The sequence below is a fragment of the Panthera pardus genome, unplaced genomic scaffold (genome assembly GCF_024362965.1).
Source record: "Panthera pardus isolate Hobbes unplaced genomic scaffold, ASM2436296v1 HiC_scaffold_11, whole genome shotgun sequence".
Classification (NCBI taxonomy): Eukaryota; Metazoa; Chordata; class Mammalia; order Carnivora; family Felidae; genus Panthera; species Panthera pardus.
The window spans coordinates 383,228-390,662 of record NW_026526666.1 but is presented as its reverse complement, the minus strand read 5'-3'; positions in this window follow the sequence as shown (position 1 = coordinate 390,662).

Below are 7,435 nucleotides of genomic sequence, written 5' to 3'. Positions count from 1 at the left end.
TGAGTCTCTTGTAGACAGGAAATAGATGGGTCTTGTTTTTTTTTTATCCATTCTGATACCCTATGTCTTTTGGTTGGAGCATTTAGTCCATTTACATTCAGTGTTATTATAGAAAGATATGGGTTTAGAGTCATTGTGATGTCTGTAGGTTTCATGCTTGTAGCGATATCTCTGGTACTTTGTCTCACAGGATCCCCCTTCAGATCTCTTGTAGGGCTGGTTTAGTGGTGACGAATTCCTTCAGTTTTTGTTTGTTTGGGAAGACTTTTATCTCTCCCTCTATTCTAAATGACAGACTTGCTGGATAAAGGATTCTCGGCTGTATATTTTTTCTGTTCATCACATTGAAGATCTCCTGCCATTCCTTTCTGGCCTGCCAAATTTCAGTAGAGAGATCAGTCACGAGTCTTATAGGTCTCCCTTTATATGTTAGAGCACGTTTATCTCTCGCTGCTGTCAGAATTTTCTCTTTATCCTTGTATTTTGCCAGTTTCACTATGATATGTCATGCAGAAGATCGACTCAAGTTACGTCTGAAGGGAGTTCTCTGTGCCTCTTGGATTTCAATGCCGTTTTCCTTCCCCAGATCCAGGAAGTTCTCAGCTATTATTTCTTCAAGTACACTTTCAGCAACTTTCCCTCTCTCTTCCTCCTCTGGAATACCAATTATGCGTATATTATTTCTCTTTAGTGCATCACTTAGTTCTCTAATTTTCCCCTCATACTCCTGGATTTTTTTATCTCTCTTTTTCTCAGCTTCTTCTTTTTCCATAACTTTATCTTCTAGTTCACCTATTCTCTCCTCTGCCTCTTCAATCCGAGCCGTAGTTGTCTCCATTTTATTTTGCAGTTCATTGATAGCATTTTTTAGCTCCTCCTGGCTGTTCCTTAGTCCCTTGATCTCTGTAGCAAGAGATTCTCTGCTGTCCTTTTAGTGTTTTCAAGCCCAGCGATTAATTTTATGACTATTATTCTAAATTCACTTTCTGTTATGTTGTTTAAATCATTTTTGATCAGTTCGTTAGCTGTTGTTATTTCCTGGACGTTTTTCTGAGGGGAATTCTTCCGTTTCTTCATTTTGGATAGTCCCTGGAGTGGTGTGGGACTGCGTGGCACTTCCCCTGTGCTGTCTTGAATAACTTATGTTGGTGGGCAGGTCCGCAGTCAGACCTGATGTCTGGGCCACAGTCAGACTGGTGTGTGCCTTCTTTTCCCCTCTTCTAGGGGTGGGATTCACTGTGGGGTGGCGTGGCCCATCTGGGCTACTTGCACACTTCCAGGCTTGTGGTGCTGGGGATCTGGAGTATTAGCTGGGGTGGATTGGCAAGGTGCACAGGGGTGGGAGGGGCAGGCTCAGCTCACTTTCCCTTCAGAGATCTGCTTCAGGAGGGGCCCTGCGACACCGGGAGGGAGTCAGACCCGCCACTGGAGGGATGGATCCTCAGAAGCACAGCGTTGGGTGTTTGCGCGGTGCAAGCCAGTTCCCTGGCAGGAACCGGTTCCCTTTGTGATTTTGTCTGGGGGATGGGTGAGGGAGATGGCGCTGGTGAGCACCTTTGTTCCCCACGAAGCTGCGCTCTGTCATCAGGGGCTCAACAACTCTCCCTCCGGTTGTCCTCCAGCGCTCCCGCTCTCCGAGCAGAGCTGTTAACTTATAACCTTCCAGATGTTAAGTCCCACTTGCTGTCCGAACACACTCCGTCAGGCCTCTCCGCTTTTGCAAGCCAGACTCAGGGGCTCTGCTTGGCCGGCGGGCCACCCCTCAGCCCGGCTCCCTCTCGCCAGTCTGTGTAGCACGCACCGCCTCGCCGCCCTTCCTACCCTCTTCCGTGGGCCTCTCCTCTGCACTTGGCTCCAGAGACTCCGTTCTCCTAGTCTTCTGGCGGTTTTCTGGGTTATTTAGGCAAGTGTAGGTGGAACCTAAGTGATCAGCAGGACGCGTGGTGAGCCCAGCATCCTCCTACGCCGCCATCTTCCCAGGATCTCAGATTTTGAGATGTTAAGGTAGACCATACAAATACATATTTTTTCCAGTGGCTGTGCCATGTTTCATATGCTAATCAGCACTTACTAATAACACATAGGTAGAAAACTGCCATCATCATAAACTGGGTCATTGTCTCAGTTAACTACCACTTAAGGAAAGCTACGGGATTGAGGGAGGGGAAAAGGAAAAACTAAATTTCTACATCTTCCTGGTTTTTAAGTAAAAAGTGTACCTCTACACTCCAATTAGAAGGTGGCACCACCTAAACGAATCTACATTATTTAACAGACTTAAAAATACAAAGCTCGTTTGTAACCATAGAGACATCATTGGTTCCTTGCTATGATATCTGACAGCTAAGAGACACCTAATTATAAATCTCCACAGAAATGTTCAAATATTCACTTGATTTTTTAATTTAATGTTTATTTATTTTTGAGAGAGAGACAGAGAGACAGAGCATGAGCAGAGGAGGGGCAGAGAGAGAGGGAGACAGATCCAAGGCAGGCTTCAGGCTCCGAAGTGTCAGCACAGAACCTGATGCAGGGCTCGAACTTACAAACTGTGAGATTATGACCTGAGCCAAAGTCAGACGCTTAACTGACTGAGCCACCCAGGTGCCCCTTGCTCTATTTATTACTATTTTTTTTTAAAATTCACTCTGATATTTGCCAAATGAGAAAGTACTTGCCTAAACTATCTGAGTCTTGGCTTCCTTGTCTGTGAAATATGAGCGAACATGTTTTTTATAAGCTTGAATCTCAGTGAGATTAGTCACTAGAGTGGCTATACCTTCTAGCTTTACCCTGGAAGCCTTGACTTCAGATAGTGAGTCTTGTAGCCTGAGAAACTAGCTATTTTCAACTCTGAATTTGCCTGTAGGAGGTTTGTTTTTATTTTTGCTTTTTAAAATATATGTTCTCTGAAATAACAGGTGTAAGTGAGTATGTGGAGAAAAGAGAATGCTTGTGCACTGTTGGAGGGACTATAAATTGGTGCAACCACATGGTAAATGGTATGGAGTTTCCCCCCAAAATTAAAAATAGAATACCATATGAACCAGCAAATCCATTTCTGAGTATCTATCTAAAGAAAACAAAAATACTAATTCAAAAAGATGCACCCCCATGCTTATTGCAACATTATTCATAATAGCCAAGACACGAAAGCAATCCAAGTGTCCATCGATAAAAGAATGGATAAAGAAGATTGGTACACCCAGACACACACACACACACACACACACACACACACACACAGATGCACACACACAGACACACACACACACACAGACACACACACACACACACACACACACACACACACACACACACACACACTGGAATATTACTCAGCCATAAAAATAATGAAATCTTGCCATATGCAACAACATGGATGGGTCTTGAGGATGTTGTCCAAGCTTGAGCAGGCATTCAAATCCAACACTTGCTCCCAAGTCTATGCTTTTAAATATCCACTGAGCCAGCTTCCTGTGCATTTCTTGGCTTTTTACTTCTACCACCAGCTTTTATGTTCTTATGTGGCAGAGACCACATCTTTCCCATTTTCATGTCTCTCCCTTTAGTTTCTCTTCTCTCAGTTATCCTTGTATTTGATGCTTGGAAGACATTAGAAGACATTATAAGCTTAATAAATATTTGCTGAATTATTGGCCTCTCTGCATTTTACATACAAGGAAACTAAGACCTCCTAGGCCCTCAAATCTAAGGCCAGACCCAAGGATCCTGACCCCTAAGCACTGGCTGGGACAAGTTCTAAGGTATCTCAGTCCCAAAGAAGCAGACACCTGTATTAATAGAGATGTCTGAGGTTTCCTCTTAAGATTCCACCTTCAGTGTGTCTTGTCTGTTACACTGCTGACTTCCTTCAAACTCACTCCCTGAAATACTGTTACTGCATTTACAGTTATAATAATGCAATATATGGTTATTATAGTAAGGAATGAGTTAAGGAGGGGAAAGGAAGCTCACACTGATTGAGCACCTTCATGTGTCAGGCACTGTGCAGTGAGTTAGATTTGTTATCTCACTGATCTCAGACCAACTCCCAAAGGTTAAGTAATATTTCTAACATCATGGTAGATGTGGAAACTGAGACTCAAAGAGGTTAAATAACTTCCCCAAGACCACAGACCTGACAGTCCAATAGGAGTCTGACCCTAAAGGTTGGATTTTCTCATCACTCCACCAGGGGGCATCTTAAGAGCAGAATGACACAATCAGAGAATCCCAGACAGGGCTCTGGGATGCACTCAGGCCCTCAGGGCCTGGGATGACAAGTCTGGAGGGTCCTGGATGGAGATTAAAGTTCCTTTCCACGCCCCTGGGTCTCAGGAAAGCAGGCTTCCATCGTTCATCTCTAGTTTTGCCCTTGGCCTATGGGTGCAGGATTGTTACCCACAAGGAAGTTCTTTAGCTGAGTAAGGGCTCCCTGTGGCTTCACCGAGGTCTGCACTGTCTGTACGTTCTTGAAGATGCTGACAGAAAACCTGGCTTTTAGGCCTGGCCCTGTCACTTACTAGCTGTGTGACCCTAGGTGAACTGCTTTTCCTCTCACTCTGAGACTCAGTTTCCTCATCTGGGGAGAAATCTACTGCAGTCATCACCTCCTGCCACTGCCTCCAGACTCCTTCTGGGAGCATAAACCTGAAAGCCAATCATTAAAGGTTTATTCCTTTATCTTGGGGTCAGCACCTGTGAAAACACAAATGCACTCCCTGCACTCCCCAGGAAGGAGCCGTACCTAGGGACGGTAAGCTGGGAATGCTTTCAGACTGCAGATTCTGGACAGGAAGACAGCCTGAAGGCATTGGTGGAGGGAGAGGGCACAACATGAGGAAACTAGCAGGGTAAGACTGGCATCAGAAAACTGGCCTTCACAGTAGAGTGAAGTAGACCAGCAGACTGAGAATCTGGGCACTGGAACTCACAAGTTTGTTGCCTTGGCCACTCTCTGGACCTCAGTTTCCACATCTGTCCTCTCATTGTACTCCAAACCCAGGCAAGATTCAGTTCATAGCTGGCTGGGCTTGTCTGCCTATGAGGGCAAGGTATTAGAGCAATTCAGGTCCCGGCAGGTTACTTGCCATCTGTACTCTCCTGCATGGACCTCTCCCTTCTTCCAGCATCTCGACCAGGCATTAGTCTGCTCCTTTCCTGCTAACCAGAAGCTAAAGAACAGGGCTGGAGTGGAAACTCTGAGGAACGGGACCCATTCTCTTATCAACTACAAAGCAGTTGAGAGGACCCTGGCTGAACTCTGTGTCTGAGCCCTGAGCTGTGACGCTGCAGGCACAGCCTCCTGGGCTCTCCTGTCCTAGTCAACACACAGCGAGACATATCCCCCTTGACAGTGGTTACGAAGAACCTCCTGCCACATAGTAAGATCACAACTGATGTTTGCTTTCCATTTCCTCTTTCTCGTATTCTGACTTCCCCAGAAGGGTGGGGAGGCAAAAAACACAGGAGATAGAGGATAGTACATGTTTACACCGCACGTTACAGTTTAAAGAGAACTTTCATATACACTGTTTACTGGAATACCCAGTAACATCTCTGAGGAAATGATTCTGCTGTGTGAGAGTTTCTTCCTGCGATTTCATAGGACCCTGTGTTTCTCCTTTTATGGCTGTCAGCACTTATATGATATCCCAGTTTAATGTCTGTTTTCCCCAGTGAACTGTGAACTTCATGAAATCAGGGGCCATGTGTCTGCTCTCCCTCGAGTTGCCAAAGTCTAGTGTATAGCTGCTGCTCAAAAAAATACTTGTTTGGGGAGCCTGGGTGGCTCAGTCAGTTAAGCGTCTGACTTTGGCTTAGGTCATGGTCTCACTTAGTGAGTTTGAACCCCGTGCAGGCTCTGTGCTGACAGCTCAGAGCCTGGAGCCTGCTTCAGATTCTGTGTCTCCCTCTCTCTCCCTCCCCTACTCATGCTCTGTCTCTCTCTCAAAAATAAACATTAAAAAATTAAAAAAAAATATCTAATTGAATGAATAGATGAAGGGCTATCATCATTCCCATTTTACAGATGAGGAAACTGAGGCTTCAGGAAGCTAAGTGCCTTTCTCAAGGTCATCTAGCTAATGGATGGCAGAACTGGCATTCTTTCTGGCTCCTAGGTTAGAGGAGTGGACAAAGGTGTTAGTGGGAGGTCAGTTATATCCCATCAGGCATGGCGGAGTGTTACCTCTCCTGTCTCTCTCCACTCATTCCCCAGTCCTGAGGTATCTTGAGATATTCCATCGGCACATCTCATACTGTCTTATATGTATACCTTAATGTGGCTGGCCACCCCCACCCTACCCTGATGGAGAATGAAGACTGCTTCAGGACATGGCTGGGCCTTCTCTTATCTCTATCTTGAGGGTCTGGCATTAGTGCCTGGCACAATATAAGTACTCAATGTGTTTTCAAGGACTGAGTGATTGACAGATGGATGAACCTTCCAACAGTTCCAACAGCAGCTCCAAATGTCTTCTTCATATGACAATCTTGGTGCAAAGTTGGAGTGAAGCTCCTCTGAGCCGAGTGTGCCCTGAGTGGAGCCACTACTGAGATAGTGTTGGTAGTGTTGGGTGTAGACTGTGGTTCCAAGGACTGTGAGCCCCTGAGGACACAGCCTGTGAGAACCTGCAAAAAAGTTCCATGGGGTCTGCCATCGGAAGGATAGCTTATTGGGGTTGTCTCCCTGACCTATGCAAGTATGCACTGCTCCACAGGAAAAGAGGCTGCCAGGACCCAGGCATTGCCCCCACCCTACATTCTGTTTCCCAAGGACCTGCAGAATGAGCTGGGTAGAGTAGAGGCCAGCCATCAAAGGAGTTCCATAGGGGCAAGTCTGGTCACAAACATTAGCCATCAGTTTATTCTGGCTTTCTCATGCTCTTTGGGCCAAGACAGTGTTGCCCTTAGGACTGTCACCCAGACAGTCGCTAGCAATGCCTGGAAGTGTCGTTGACTCTCAGCTGTCACCTGGGGTACTTTCTGTTGCAGGTCTTGCCTTCCTCCACCCCAGGCTTGCTGACATCATGTATGCTGCAGGGTTATGTGAGGGACAGAGCCACTTATAGGTCGGCCTTGATTATCATCATCATCATCATTATTTAATTATGTTTTTATTATTATCATTATTAGCTCTTATTTTTATTGTAGTCTTTAGCTCACTAAATACTTTGTATATGTGATCTCATTGGATTGGGTAGCATAGTGGTAGCCTCCATTGTTGAGATGAGAAACTGAGATTCAGAGAAGCAACTGACATGTTCAAGGCTTTAGAGTTAATACGGCAGAACTGAGACTCAAGAACAGATATCCATGTTTCATACTCAATTTTATTTCACTATACTCACTCTGCTCAACTGATTCTTCTTCTGCTTCCAAGTTATCAGGGGCTCCCCATGGGTCCTCAAGTCTTGTATTCCTAGTAGAA